Consider the following 16,493-nt stretch of genomic DNA (forward strand, 5'->3'; position numbering starts at 1 on the left):
TATTTATTTTAATTGGAGGCTAATTACTTTACAATATTGTAGTGGTTTTTGCCATACATTGACGTGAATCAGCCATGGGTGTATATGTGTTCCCCATCCTGAAACCCCTCCCCCCCCAACCTCCCTCCCCATCCCATCCCTCAGGGTCATCCCAGTGCACCAGCCCTGAGCACCCTGTCTCATGCATCGAATCTGGACTGGCGATCTATTTCACATATGATAATATACGTATTTCAATGCTATTCACTCAAATCATCCCACCCTCGCTTTCTCCCACAGAGTCCAAAAGTCTGTTCTTTACATCTGTGTCTCTTTTGCTATCTCGCATATAAGATCATCGTTATCATCTTTCTAAATTCCATATATATGTATTAATATACTGTATTGATGTTTTTCTTTCTGACTTACTTCATTCTGTATAATAGGCTCCAGTTTCATCCACCTCATTAGAACTGACTCAAATGCATTCTTTTAATAGCTGAGTAATATTCCATTGTGTATATGTACCACAGCTTTCTTATCCATTTGCCTGCCAATGGACATCTGGGTTGCTTCCATCCCCTGGCTATTGTAAACAGTGTTGTGATGAACGTTGAGGTACATGTCTCTTTCTATTCTGGTTTCCTTGGTGTGTATGCCCAGCAGTGGGATTCCTGGGTCGTATGGCAGTTCTATTTCCAGTTTTTTAAGGAATCTCCACACTGTTCTCCATAATGGCTGTACTAGTTTGCATTCCCACCAACAGGGTAAGAGGGTTCCCTTTTCTTCACACCCTCTCCAGCATTTATTGTTTGTAGACTTTTTAATAGCAGCCATTCTGACCAGCATGAGATGGTACCTCATGTTGGTTTTGATTTACATTTCTCTGATAATGAGTGATGTTGAGCATCTTTTCATGTGTTTGTTAGCCATCTGTATGTCTTCTTTGGAGACATGTCTGTTTAGTTCTTTGGTCCATTTTTGATTGGGTCATTTATTTTTCTGGAATTGAGCTGCTTGTATATTTTTTAGATTAATTCTTTGTCAGTTGCTTTGCTTGCTATTATTTTCTCCCATTCCGAAGGCTGTCTTTTCACTTTGCTTATAGTTTCCTTTGTTGTGCAAGAGCTTTTAAGTTTAATTAGGTTCCATTTGTTTATTTTTGCTTTTATTTCCATTACGCTGGGAGGTGGGTCATAGAGGATCCTGCTGTGTTTTATGTCAGAGAGTGTTTTGCCTATGTTTTCCTCTAGGAGTTTTATAGTTTCTTGTCTTACATTTAGGTCCTTAACCCATTTTGAGTTTATTTTTGTGTATGGTGTTAGAAAGTGTTTGTATCATTCTTTTACAAGTGGTTGACCAGTTTTCTCAGCACCTCTTGTTAAAGAGATTGTCTTTTCTCCACTGTCTATTCTTGCCTTCTTTGTCAAAGATAAGGTGTCCATAGGTGTATGGATTTATTTCTGGGCATTCTATTTGGTTCCATTGATCTATTTTTCTGTCTTTGTGCCAGTACCATACTGTCTTGATGACTGTAGCTTTGTAGTATAGTCTGAAGTTAGCCAGGTTGATTCCTCCAGTTCCATTCTTCTTTCTCAAGATTGCTTTGGCTATTTGAGGTGTTTTTTGTATTTCCATACAAATTGTGAAATTATTTGCTCTAGTTCTCTGAAAAATACCATTGGTAGCTTCATAGGGATTGCACTGAATCTATAGATTGCTTTGGGCAGTATACTCATTTTCACTATATTGATTCTTCCGATCCATGAACATGGTATATTTCTCCATCTATTTGTGTCATCTTTGATTTCTTTCATCAATGTTTTATAGTTTTCTATATACAGGTCTTTTGTTTCTTTAGGGAGATTTATTCCTAGGGTAAAAGACAGTTTAGCCTGAGGTCAGGACACAGTTGTGACAATGTTCAGGACTCAATCTATAGTCTATCTAGCCTACAGAATGAAAATACAGAGTTCAGGGTAACCATTGTCCCTAGAAGGTGTGAGTGGAATTCTAGAAAAAATTCCAAAGAAGAATGCCTAAATTCTGTATCTAAAATACAAACAAATTTCTAGCTAACCCCTGAACTACGAGCACACTGAAAATAGCTTAGGTGTAAAAGAACTAAACTGAGATGTGACCCATCACTAAAAGAGTTTGCTCTTTAATAACTGATTTAACTGCATGCTCATCCAATGAGATCAGCAGTCTTCGTAACATAATCCAAAATCTTCACAACATAAAATTCACAATATTCAAGATACAATCCAAAGTTATATGGTACATGAAGCATCATGAAAATGTGATTTCTTATCCAAAGAAAAGACAATGAATGGAGGCCAATCTAAAGATGACTCAGACATTAATATTAGCAGACTTAAGTCAGCAGACATGAACTTAATCTAACTATTCATCCATAGTTAATGAAGTAGAGAAAAATGTACTGTAATGAATTGAAAAGAGACTCATAAGAGAAAAATTATGAAAAAGGATCAAATGAAAACACTGGAACTGAAAAACACAATATCTGAAACACAGATTCACTAATTTTAACAGCAGAATAGTGATAACAAAGAAAAGAATCAGTAAACTTGAAAATAAATCAATAGGAATTATCCAGTCTGAAGAACAGAGAAAGAATGATTAAAAGAAAATGAACAGATATTAACAGACCTGTGTGATAATACCAAAGTCCCAGGATATATGAAATTGAAATGATAGAAGGAAAATAATAAGGAAATGAGGCAGAAAATTTTTTTGAAAAAATAATAGTTGAATATGTACTCAATTTTCAAAGACAATGAACAAAAGAAAGAAAATGTCAGGTTCATGTGGATTCAGTAGTGAATTCTGCAAAATATTTAAGGAAGAAGTACTGCTAATGTTACACAAACCTTTTAGAAATTAGCAAATATGGAAACACTTCTGAACTCATTTTAAGAGACTAGCATTCCCAAACACAAAATCTGACAGACAATATTAAGTAGAATAGGTGAAACTTTTGTTTTAAAGGAGTGGAAGTAAATATTTCTGTAAGCAAATACTTTTCCCTGTCCCCCTCCCTCCAATGTGTGTAAAGTCACATCTATATACCCGCAGGCTCACACTTTTCAACCTAGGTTGTCTTGTTACAGCTATATGAAGGAATACTGTGGAAAGTTAGAGCTATTTAGGGCTTCCCAGGTTGCTTTAGTGGTAAAGAACCAGATTGCCAATGTAAGAGATGTAAGAGACAAGGGTTTGATCCCTGGGTTGGGAAGATGCCCTGGAGAAGGGCATGACAACCCACTCCAGTATTCTTGCCTGGAAAATCCTATGGACAGAGGAGCCTGGCAGGCTACAGTCCAAAGGGTCACAAAGAGTTGTACACAACTGAAGCAACTTAGCACATGGAGATATCTAGTTATTTAATGCTGTTTCTTGTCGTTGTTCTTCAGTCTCTAGGTCATGTCAGACTCTTTCTGACCCCATAGACTGCAGCATGCCAGGCTTCCCTGCCCTTCACTATATCCTGGAGTTTGCGCAAACTCATGTTAATACTGTTCCTTAGCTTCTTCATTTATTAAACTCTTTACAAAGCTTTATTTCTAGTTCAGTTTTTGTTTTTATACAGCGTTAAATCCTTTTTCAAGTATGTGAAATATAAACAACAAAGACATAATTAAAACATTCTAGTACTTGGAAAGAAAAACAATAATTAATTAAACTCTAAAACAATCTTATAGGAATATTGTAGTAACTCAATTCATTTCAATCAAATGACAATAGCAAAGGTTTTATGACAGAAAATAATAATGGAAAAATACAAGAAAATAAATAATAACAGAAAAATAAAAACATAAAATAACTTGAATTATAACTATGTGCTCTGTGTACTGTATGAAGAAATATTAAAAGAAAAAGCATGCATAAATGAAAAAAATTATTGTATGAGTGGGATGATGATTGCTAATTTTTCCTGTTCTATATTTTAAAGTTGCTTGACTATTATAAAATGTTCATCATAATTATTGGAACAGAAAAATTAAGAACAAATTTACCTATATTTATTGTAAACAGCAGGTATAAACAGGTGGGTTCTGAGGATATTTCCTAGATGTTGGAACTTAATCAAAGTAATGTGTGTGTGTGTGTGTACTCACTCAGTTGTGTCTGACTCTTTGCGACCCTATGGACTATAGCCTGCCATGCTTCTCTGTCCATAGGATTCTCCAGGCATGAATACTGAAATGGGTAGCCTTTCCCTTCTCCAGGAATCGAACCCACATTTCCTTTGTCTTCTGTATTGTAAGCAGGCTCTTTACCCACTGAGCCACTGGGGAAGCCTAATCAAAGTAAAGACTGTACTTAAAAGTCTTTTGTTGTTATATAAAGCATCAAGACTAAATTAGTTTAAAACTAAATTCACCTAAGAAAAGAGTCAATTTGGAAAATAATCAATTATTGCTTGTCTGTATACTAAAATAGATCTTTCTGAGAATAATTTCATCTCACAGACATATGTTCTTTTATTTAAAAATGAACCTATAATAGAAAGCAGAAATTAGTAAAAGTAATTTGTGAATTCAGAAGAAATGAATATATATACAGTGAATGTTAATCTTCTGCTTGTTTGAGAGGTGTGCAAGTACACTTGTTAAAAATAATAAGATATAAGAATTTCTTTCATATTCTGATAGTTGAAAATTAATAATAATTTGTGTAGCTGGCAAAAGTGTGCTCTTAGCTGAATATGAGTGCATAAATTTTTAAGTGCGAAATATGATTTCAAAAAAGAATATGGTAGTGAATACTCTGTCTTCTGTATGCTCTAACTATTATAGGGTAGCTCTTGAGTAATGGGACTTACACGACTAGTTTATTAAACTGATGCAAAATTTCCCATGTATTTTAATAAAGGAATTCTCAAGGGTGAGTATATATTTGTCTAATAAATCCCATTGTGTCCTTTGGATTGTGTTTTTGAGAAAGTATTTTCTTATATTTCCTAGGAGGGCAACTAGAAAATAACCCAAATTTTTAAAGGATAAAAAATCTCACTTAATATTAAATAAAATTTTTAAGTTAAACAAAGTATCACTATTTATAACTGCTATGAATAGGACTGCCATCTTGTCCATGGTCTATTTCTACCTTTAATTATTGTATAAACATGGAAAGTCATTTTTATCAGTCTGGATATCAGTTTATTAAATTTTAATGAATTATAGATGGAGAAGAATAAAAGACAGGTAAACATTTATAAGACCTTGGGGCCATAGTCAGTGGGAGAAGCTTTTCTAAGCATGGCACAAATCTGGACGTTATAAAGGAAAGTTTGAAAGGTTTTATTTTCTAAAGACCGAAACCAAAATTTCTACTTGGTAAAACAAAACAAAACAAAATTTCATTATAAACAATGCCAAGTGGGGAATTCTCTGGTGGTGTTAGAGAAGACTCTTGAGAGTCCCTTGGACTGCAAGAAGATCCAACCAGTCCATCTTAAAGGAAATCAGTCCTGAATATTCATTGGAAGGACTGATATTGAAGCTGAAACTCCAATACTTTGGCCACCTGATATGAAGAGCTGACTCATTTGAAAAGACCCTGATGCTAGGAAAGATTGAGGGTGGGAGGAGCAGGGGGTGACAGAGGATGCAATGGTTGGATGGCATCACCGACTCTATGGACATGGGTTTGGGTAGACTTCAGGAGTTGGTGATGGACAGGGAGGACTGGTGTGCTGCAGTTCATGGTGTCACAAAGAGTCAGACAGAACTGAGCGACTGAATTGAACTGAACTGAATTGGTGGTCCAGCGGTTAGGACTCTGAGCTTCCACTGCATGGGGAATGAGTTAGATCCCTGGTTATGGAACTAAGATTTCACATTCAGTGTTCAGTTCAATTCAGTCACTCAGTCATGTCCGACTCTTTGCGACCCCATGAATCGCAGCACACCAGGCCTCCCTGTCCATCACCAACTCCTGGAGTTCACTCAGATTCACATCCATCGAGTCAGTGATGCCATCCAGCCATTTCATCCTCTGTCGTCCCCTTCTCCTCCTGCCCCCAATCCCTCCCAGCATCAGAGTCTTTTCCAATGAGTCAACTCTTCACATGAGGTGGCCAAAGTACTGGAGTTTTAGCTTTAGCATCAGTCCTTCCAAAGAAATCCCAGGGCTGATCTCCTTCAGAATGGACTGGTTGGATCTCCTTGCAGTCCAAGGGACTCTCAAGAGTCTTCTCCAGCATCACAGTTCAAAAGCATCAATTCTTCAGCGCTCTGCCTTCTTCACAGTCCAACTGTCACATCCATACATGACTACTGGAAAAACCATAGCCTTGACTAGATGGACCTTAGTCGGCAAAGTAATGACTCTGCTTTTGAATATGCCATCTAGATTGCTCATAACTTTTCTTCCAAGGAGTAAGCGTCTCTTAATTTCATGGCTGCAGTCACCATCTGCACTGATTTTGGACCCCCCCCCAAAATAAAGTCTGACACTGTTTTCACTGTTTCCCCATCTATTTCCCATGAAGTGATAGGACTGGATGCCATGATCTTCGTTTTCTGAATGTTGAGCTTTAAGCCAACTTTTTCACTCTCCTCTTTCACTTTCATCAAGAGGCTTTTTAGTTCCTTTTCACTTTCTGCCATAAGGGTGGTGTCGTCTGCATATCTGAGGTTATTGATATTTCTCCCAGCAATCTTGATTCCAGCTTGTGTTTCTTCCAGTCTAGCTTTTCTCATGATGTACTCTGCATAGAAGTTAAATAAGCAGGGTGACAATATACAGCCTTGACGTACTCCTTTTCCTATTTGGAACCAGTCTGTTGTTCCATGTCCAGTTCTAACTCTTGCTTCCTGACCTGCATACAGGTTTCTCAAGAGGCAGGTCAGGTGGTCTGGTATTCTCATCTCTCTCAGAATTTTCCACAGTTTATTGTGATCCACACAGGCTTGTTATCCAAAGGCTTTGGCATAGTCAATAAAGCAGAAATAGATGTTTTTCTGGAACTCTCTTGCTTTTTCCATGATCCAGCGGATGTTGGCAATTTGATCTCTGGTTCGTCTGCCTTTTCTAAACCCAGCTTGAACATCTGCAAGTTCACGGTTCACATATTGCTGAAGCCTGGCTTGGAGAATTTTGAGCATTACTTTACTAGCATGTGAGATGAGTGCAATTGTGTGATAGTTTGCACATTCTTTGGCATTGCCTTCCTTTGGGATTGGAATGAAAACTGACCTTTTCCAGTCCTGTGGCCACTGCTGAGTGTAGCCACAGAAAAAAAAGAAACCATACAAATGGTAGACAACCACTTGGGGAAACTATTTTCAATATATATGATTGTATACTAATATTCCCTACACATAAAGAACTTGAAAGAATTTATAAAGTAACGAGAGAAAAAAAAAAAAAAAAAACCCTGTGAGCAAAATCATAGGTAAATGCCAAAAGAAAGAAATGTTAGTCTTCAATTAAAAAAGAAATGAAGTGACTCAGCAAATGTAAGCTTTTATAAGTGTGATATCCTTGTTTCTGTCAGTTGGTTATGACAAAGCAACATGGAATATCTAGTATGGTGAAATTTTTAAAATATTTGATTAGTTTGCTTTAGGGAAAGAGCTGCCTTATTTGTGAAAAGATCTTGGTAACTTATTCAGGATTGGCAAAGGAAAGAGAATTAGGCATGTCATTCTACTTAAGAAATGAACAGGGATTTGGGATCGGGTAGAGATAAGAACAAATAGAGAATGGGGTAAAGCTCCTTTCAGAAGACTGAAGCTTGTGTGGGGAGAAATGGCCAAAGTTCTTTTCTTAAAGTGAAAGTGTTAATCGCTCAGTTATGTCCAACTCTTTGTGACCCCATGGACTGTAGCCCACCAAGCTCCACTGTCCATTAAAATTTCCAGGCAAGAATACTGGAGTGGGTTGCCATTCCCTTCTCCAGGGGAGCTTCCCGACCCAGGGATTGAACCCAGGTCTCCTACACTACAGGCAGGTTCTTTACCCTTTGAACCACCAGGGAAGTCAAATATTCAATTTTAAATTATTTGCTGTATGGTTATTTGATGAATCTCTGACATCATTTCCTGAATTAGCAGCTTAAGTTGAGTAACATTAATGTCTTGCTTTTATCTGACAAAGCTACTAGTTGCCATTAACAAAAGCGGACTCTGATTGAGTTAAGCAAAAAGGGATTTACTAAAAGGATAGTAGGCAGCTCAAGGGAGCACTAGGAGAGCTAGAGATTTAGACTTGGAAAAAATACTGAAATGATGCCTCAAACCTGGTTCTGATAGGGAAACACAACTATGGAGAGAGACTGAGTCTTACCTTATTTTAAATGGTGCTAGATCCCAAATTATGTACAAACTAACCTGTGTCTGATTGATTGTACACCCTGCCTGAGAACCAAGGTAAGCTTACAGAAGTGAACTGCTTTAATTCTTACAGTAAGAAATGGATTTTTCTCCTTATCAAGACTCACAAGAAGTTCAGATTTCAAGTAACAGGTAAATGAGAAAAGATCACCACAGGGGTGTTTGGAGGAAAATCAAGGAGAAGTAGCCCTGCTCCATTTGGGCTAACAGCTGGACATTGGTGAAGAATCAATTGCAAAAGACAGAAGTGAGCTAACAAATTGAATGCAGCTACTCATGAAAAGGATTGCAGAGCATATATATATACATATATATGCGCTCTTGTATATAAAAAATCCTAAGGAATCCACCAAAAAACCATGAGCACTAATAAATGTGTTAAGTTAGATGGCAAGATATAAGATCAATACACAAAATTCAATTGTATTTATAAACACTTGCAGTGAACAAATTGGAACAAAAGTAAGAAAACAATTCTACTTGCAATAGCATCAAAAAGAATAAAATAAAAATAAATTTAACCCAAACCTCATACAACTATACACTGGAAACTACAAAATATTATTTTTAAAAAAATGAAAGAAGACTTGAATAAACAGAAAGGCATCCCAGGTGTCAGACTGGAAGACTTAATATTGTTAAGATGGCAATACTCCCTAAATTGATCTACAGATTCAACCTGATCTCTATCAAGATTCTGGCTGCCTTTTTTCTTTTTTTTGCAGAAATTGATAAGCTAATCCCAAAATTCATAAGAAAATTCAAGAGACTCAGATTAGCTGAAATAATCTTGAAAAAAAAAAAAACACAAAGTTGAAGAACCCATACTTCCCAATTTCAAAACTTACTATCATAATCAAGACATAAGATCAACTGACATAAGAGTAGACATATAGGTCAATGGAATAGAATTGAGAGTCTAAAAATAAACCTTCACATTTATGTCTCATGCTGTAATTAGTTGTGTCCTACTCTTTGCGACATCATGCTAGTCTCCTCTGTCTGTGGGATTCTCCAGGCAAGAACACTGGAGTGGGTTAACATTTTCTTCTCCAGGGGATCTTTCCTACCCAGGGAACAAACCTGTGTCTCCTGCATTGGCAGGTGGATTCTTTACCTACTGAGCCACCTGGGAAGCCTCACATTTATAGCCAATTGATTTTTGACAAAGCTGCATGATGATTTCATGGGGGACGGAAGTCTTTTCACTAAATGATGTTAGAACAACCGGATATCCACATGCAAAAGCACAAAATTTGTGCATATAGACATACAAAAATTAATGGCTCAAAGACCTAAATGTATGAGCTAAAGTTATTAAACTCTTGGAAGAAAACATACGCATAAATCTTTGTGATCTTCTGTTAAGTAATGGTTTCTCAGATATGACATCAAAGCACAAATGACAAAAGAAAAAATAGTATTTTAATTGGAGGCTAATTACAATATTGTGGTGGTTTTTGCCATAAATTGACATGAATCAGCCATGGGTGTACATGTGTCCCCCTGTCCCAAACCCCACTCCCACCTCCCTCCCCATCCCATCCCTCTGGGTTGTCCCAGTGCACCAGCTTTGTGTGCCCTGCTGCATGCATCGAACTTGGACTGGTCATTCATTTCACATACGGTAATATACATGTTTCAATGCTATTCTCTCAAATCATCCCACCCTTGCCCTCTCCCACAGAGTCCAAAAGTCTGTTCTTTACATCTGTGTCCCTTTTGCTGTCTTGTATATAGGGTCATCATTACCATCTGTCTAAATTCCATATATATGTGTTAATATAACATATTGGTGTTTGACTTGACATTTTCAGTTGGTTAAATCTCTGGTGGAGGAACCAAGATCTCACAAGCCTTGTGGAGCAGCCAAAGGAAAAAAAAAAAGAGAGAGAGAGAGAGATAGAAACAGATAAATTTAGATACCATCAAAATTAAACACATTTATGTTTCAAAGGATACCATCAAGAAAGTGAAGATAATTCATAGAATGGGAGAATATATTTGCAAAGTATGTATGGACTTGTATCTAGAATATATAACGAATTATTACAACTCAATAATTAAAAGACAAATAGCCCAATTAAAAATGGGTAAATGATCTGAGCAGACACTTCACCAAAGTAATACATAGATAATCAATAAACATATGAAAAGATGTTCAACATCATTAGCTATCATGCAAAGGCAAATAAAATCACAATGAGATACAAATTCACAATAGAATTGCTCTAATTAAAAACACAGAAAGTCTGTTCTCTATGTCTGTTTCTCTATTGCTGCCCTGAAAATAAATTAGTCAGCACCACCTTCCTAGATTCCATACATATGCGTTAGTATACTATACTTATGTTTCTCTTTCTGACTTATTTCACTCTGTATAATAGGCCCTAGGTCCCTCCACCTCATTAGAACTGACTCAAATGCATTCCTTTTTATGGCTGAGTAATATTCTATTGCATATATGTACCACAGCTTCTTTATCCATTCATCTGTTGATGGACATCTAGGTTGCTTCCATGTTCTAGATATTGTAAATAGTGCTGCAATGAACACTGGGGTACATGTGTCTTTTTCAATTTTGGTTTCCTCAGGATACATGCCTAGTAGTAGGATTGCTGAGTAGAGAACAGACTTAAGGACCCTGGGGAAAGGAGGAGGGAGAGGGTGAGATGTATGGAGAGAGTAACATGGAAACTTACAATACCATATGTAAAATAGACAGCCAATGGGAATTTGCTGTATGACTCTGGGAACTCAAACAGGGGCTCTGTAACAATCTTCTAAATTGATGGGGAGGGAGATAGGTAAAAGGTTCAGAAAAGAGGGGACATGGGTGTACTTATGGTTGATTCTTGTTGATGTTTGATGGAAAACAACAAGATTCTGTAAAGCAGTTACCCTTCAATTAAAAAATAAATTTTAAAAATCCACAACCCCCCCCAAAAAAACCCCTCAGATCCCCTTCAGCCCTAATAATTCCAATGTATAGTATTTCCAAATATGGATTTAAACTTTGCCTCACATTTATATCTCTAAACTGTACAAATAAAAATGAAATAAGGAGTTTTTTCCTTTAAAAAACAAAAAATTACAAGTGTTGTTGAGTGTGCAGAAGTTGGAACTCTTGTACACCAATGAGAATACATTTTTGGAACTTTCAGAATATGGAGGGGGGTGGGGAGACCTCTAGATTTACCCCAGGACATGAAACACAAGTTTTAAGACAATTTTATCTACCTCTGAGGAGCTCCTTCCAAGCATTAAGATTACACTGCTATTGGTGAGTATGTGAGGGAACTGGCACTCCCATGTCTTGTTGATATGTGAGTAAATTGGTGCAGTGTGTGAAGATTTTTAAATGCATACCCTTTAACACAGCGAACTCACTCCAAAAAGATGATTGCATAAAGATGTTCATCAGCACTTTCATAATATTGAAAATAGGAAATACTCTATGTCCATCTATAAGCAAAGCTTTTCAACCCCAGCCAACTCAGTCCCCTTCTTACAATAAGTATTTTTTAACACTCCCTTTATAGTCCTGAAATGAAAGTCATAGATATCTACGACAAAATATACCTAATATAAAAGAGAAAGAAGAGAAAGTAATTTGCAATAAAATAATATGTATTTCAATGTGTAAATATTCAAGACACAAAACGTACTCTAGAGGGCAGTACCACCCAGTTAACACTACAGCAAACTGGTTAAATAATTTATGTAGATCAGATTCATTGACAAATTGTTGACTCAAAAAGCAGATTGTAAAATTACATAGGTCATTTTATTTATGTGAATACATATAAGGTCTAAAAAGAGGCTCACTGGGATGTTAGTGATTTGACAGGAATTGTTCCCTAATAACGAGATTTGTAAGGCTTTTTTCCCTCATGAATTTGTATATTTGAAACTTCTTGTCTGTGCAAAAATTTAAGTTTATGGTAAGCCCCAATGGGAGATAACAACACAGTTACCGAGGGTTCTGGAATCAGAGCATATTATTTGCAGGAGAGCTTATATACCTTTTGTATTTAGAATAGTTTCTTGACTTTTCCCAGAGAGCTGCCAAAGAAGTCGAGGGGCAGGTCCTGGAACTTGAATAGCTGAGGCAACTTTCTGGTCTCCAGGCAATCATCGTGGTTAACTAGTTACACCCAGGCAGGAAGGTGGTGTGGTCTTGTGCTGTGAGGACATCCACATTCCTGGTAATTTCTATAGAAGTGAGCTGCATTATCTGTTCTTCTTCCATAAGTGTATGAACACCAACTTGTCCTGAAGTCCCTACCACGTCTGGGCCCCTACCACTTCCAGGCTTCTCTTTGCTTCTGTTGGTAGAACCATGCGAAGCACTTTGCTACTTAAGATCAAGTGAGGCCCAGACTTGGACTACTTAAAGGTATTTGATGGGATACAGCCCTAGCTCCCGCTAACTCATGAGATGACAAACCATATAAGGGGGAAAGATGGGGAGAGGGGAAATAAAGAGGTCTGGAAAAAGAGACATTTCATACTCATGAAAGCAGTATGAAATATGGAGCTCTTTGTTTCACGTTTCTGCCCAGTGGAGAGCATCTATCACAGAACAGGCACTGGACAACCACAGGAAACAATGACTTGTCCAGATGACATTGACTAGCCTCTGCCACTGGCTACACTACTGCTTGTCCAACAGAAACAGGCATGTTTTGTGGTAAGAATGTGGGCAGGAATGGAGATTATACATGGACCCAGTGGCAAGGGTTCCCACTTACCAAGACTTATCTGTTTATGGCCACTGTCAAACACCCAACCTGCCAGTAACAGAGACCAAATGCTTGGCTTTCAATATGGTGCCATCCCTGTAGGAAACCTACCAGATACTTGGTGGCATGTTGGACCCATCCCCTACATTGGATCTATTCCCTTCTGGAAGTAGTATCAATCTATCTTGACTGGAATTTAGACATATTCCAACTTAGACCTCCTGCTTGAAGGGAATTATCCAGTATCACTGAGATCACTGAGGGTTTAAAGTGTGTGATCTACTGACCAGGGTGTTGGTGTAGCCATGGGCACATGATCATGGACTCCACAGATTTTTTCAGTTACTACACCACCTAGACAAATTGCCTGACAGAGCATTGGAGGGACCTGTTAAAGATTCAGCTGAGGTGCTAGCTTGCAAAGAATACCCTGTAAGGAGGGGCCCCACTCTCCAGGATTCAAGGTCCACTCTAAATCGATGTTCATTACGTGGCACAGGATCTCCAATAGGAAGAATATGTGAGTTTGCTAGGTAAAGGTTGGAAGTGGGAGTACCCCTGTATACTGGTTCCCAGTGATCCATCTGGGGAATTTTTAACCTTCTTTCCCTAGAGGTTAGAGGCTTTGGCCTCCAGAGGGGAAATGCTTCCAGGAAGAGTCCTACTAAACCCTAACTGCTGCCTGGTCACTTCAGGCTCCTCATTCCAAGAAACCAGCAGGCAAGGAAATTGACCTTGATTTTCATTAGATAGCTGTTAGGCAACAGGGATAAGAAAGAAAATGTTTGATATTTAAGTAATCCATCTGTGTCTTGGTTTTCACTTGCCGAATTCAGATGGTACATGACGGGTGCAGCATACAACTAGGAATGGACCTAGTGATGAAGGTGTCAGGCCCCTTAGTGAAAGTGAACAGGGTCTGGATCACTGCATTAAGTAAGCTACCTAGGCCAACAGAGTGAGGGCCATCTACAAAGAGTAGAAATGGATGATCTGCCTCAATTATGGCCCCAAGAGCAGCCTCCAGGGCTGTAGTTAATCCTACCAATTATTTTCTAGTAAGCTTCTCCCTGAGTACAGCTACCCAACAGAATTTTTGAAGAGCTGTTCCTAGAACTTTTTACATATAAATGGGTGGTCAGTTGTGAACATCCTGGTGCAGAGATCTCCCCATTCAGGATTGAAGCAGCCATTCCACCAGCTGCAGGAACTGTTGGAGGCTGATAGTTTTCAACTGAATCCTTCTCCAGAACTTGCCCTTGACTCAAGAAAGTCACCTTACTTTTCTGGTTTTAGTTAATATGATCAGTCATTCAGTTCAGTTTAGTTCAGTTCAGTCGCTCAGTCGTGTCCAACTCTGTGATCCCATGAATAGCAGCATGCCAGGCCTCTCCGTCCATCACCAACTCTTGGAGTTCACTCAGACTCACGTCCATCGAGTCCGTGATGCCATCCAGCCAATCTCATCCTCTGTTGTCCCCTTCTCCTCCTGCCCTCAATCCCTCCCAGCATCAGAGTCTTTTCCAATGAGTCAACTCTTCACATGAGGTGGCCAAAGTACTGGAGTTTCAGCTTTAGCATCATTCCTTCCAAAGAAATCCCAGGGCTGATCTTTTTCAGAATGGACTGAAGTCCTAGCCGTCCAAGAGACTCTCAAGAGTCTTCGCTAACACCACAGTTCAAAAGCATCAATCCTTTGGCGCTCAGCTTTCTTCACAGTCCAACTCTCACATCCATACATGACCACTGGAAAAACCATAGCCTTGATTAGACGGACCTTTGTTGGCAAAGTAATGTCTCTGCTTTTCAATATGCTATCTAGGTTGGTCATAACTTTCCTTCCAAGGAGTAAGCGTCTTTGAATTTCATGGCTGCAATCACCATCTGCAGTGATTTTGGAGCACAAAAACATAAAGTCTGACACTAGGTGGCATAAAGTCTTCAGATCTCCATGTAGGAATGGCTGAGGCCTTTGTTAGACTCTCTGTGTGTGTCTGAGTGCGTGCAGGCTCAGTCGTGTCTGACTGTTTGTGCCCCCATGGAATGTAGCCCACCAGGCTCCTCTGTCCATGGGATTCTCCAGTCAAGACTACTGGAGTGGGTTGCCATGGCCTCCTTCAGGGGATCTTCCCAACTCAGGGGTCGAACCAGCATCTCTTGCATCTCCTGCATTGGCAGGCAGATTCTTTACCACTGTGCCATCTCAGTTCAACTTCTTCTTCTGCCCAAACCTGCTTCCTTCACTTTTACCACAGGTGTAACCCCCAAAACACCTCCTAATGAAATTTCTGCACCCCAATCTCCCATGTCAAAGTGTAGTTCCTCGGGAATTCAATCTATGGTTGGTTCCTTTCCCTGTGAATCCTATAACTGTTAGGATCTTTTGAACTGTAAGTTTTAAAATCAAAATTGCTTAAATAACAAAGGGGATTTACCGGCTCACATAACTGGGTAGGTATCAGGATTAATTTGACTTGGTGGCTAAATGATGTCAAGGATCCAGTCTTCCTCCATTTCATTTTTCTGCCTTCCAAAGAAGCAGCATGATTCTAAAGCTAGCTTTGCTCATGAGAACAGTAGATGCAGTAATCCCAGGGTTTACGGTCTCAGCTCTCTCCATCCAAATGGAAAGAGAGCAGGCTTTTACTAGCTTTCTTTGAAGAATAAGGAAAAAATTTTCTGAGAGTCACCAGCTCTTCAAGTTTCACTGACACAGATTGGCCAAAGTCTGGGTTTTGTAAACTACTTACTGTACAGGATTGCCTTGAATGGCTTAAAAAACCAGAGTTCATTGCTGGAATGAATTTAATCCTTGCTTCCACAACCACATGGATGATACACAAGGGGGAGTGATGGAAGAGATGTTATGGAGACAAACTATTGGTTTGCTAGGGCTGCGATAACAAAGTACTACAGACTGAGTGGAATAAGTTTTCTCAAACAAGAGGAACCTCTTGCTATTTTCTCACAGTTCTGAAGACTAGGAGCCTGAGATGAAAGTGTTGGCAGGATGCTTGTCCTGAGGCCGCCCTCCTTGGCTTGCAGATGGTTACCTTCTGCCTTCACATGTTCTTCCCTCTGGGTGCACATATCTTGTTATACAGACACCAGTCACACTGGATTAGGGCCTACCCTAAAGATGTTACTTGAATGCGATCACCTCTTTATAGACTTTATCTCCAAACACTACATTCTAAGGTACTAGGGGTTAGGACTTAAACACAAGAGTTTTTTTTGTGGGGGGAGGGGGGCACAATTCAGTCCATAACACATACTCAACATCTAGCATCAATTACATATTGACATTATGTTCATCTGCTTGACTGCTGCTCTAAATTGTAAGTTCTTTGAGGACAAGGACAATATCTTATTTTTATATCAATAGCGCAGTTAATTTATGATA

The sequence above is a fragment of the Budorcas taxicolor genome, chromosome 5 (genome assembly GCF_023091745.1).
Source record: "Budorcas taxicolor isolate Tak-1 chromosome 5, Takin1.1, whole genome shotgun sequence".
NCBI lineage: Eukaryota > Metazoa > Chordata > Mammalia > Artiodactyla > Bovidae > Budorcas > Budorcas taxicolor.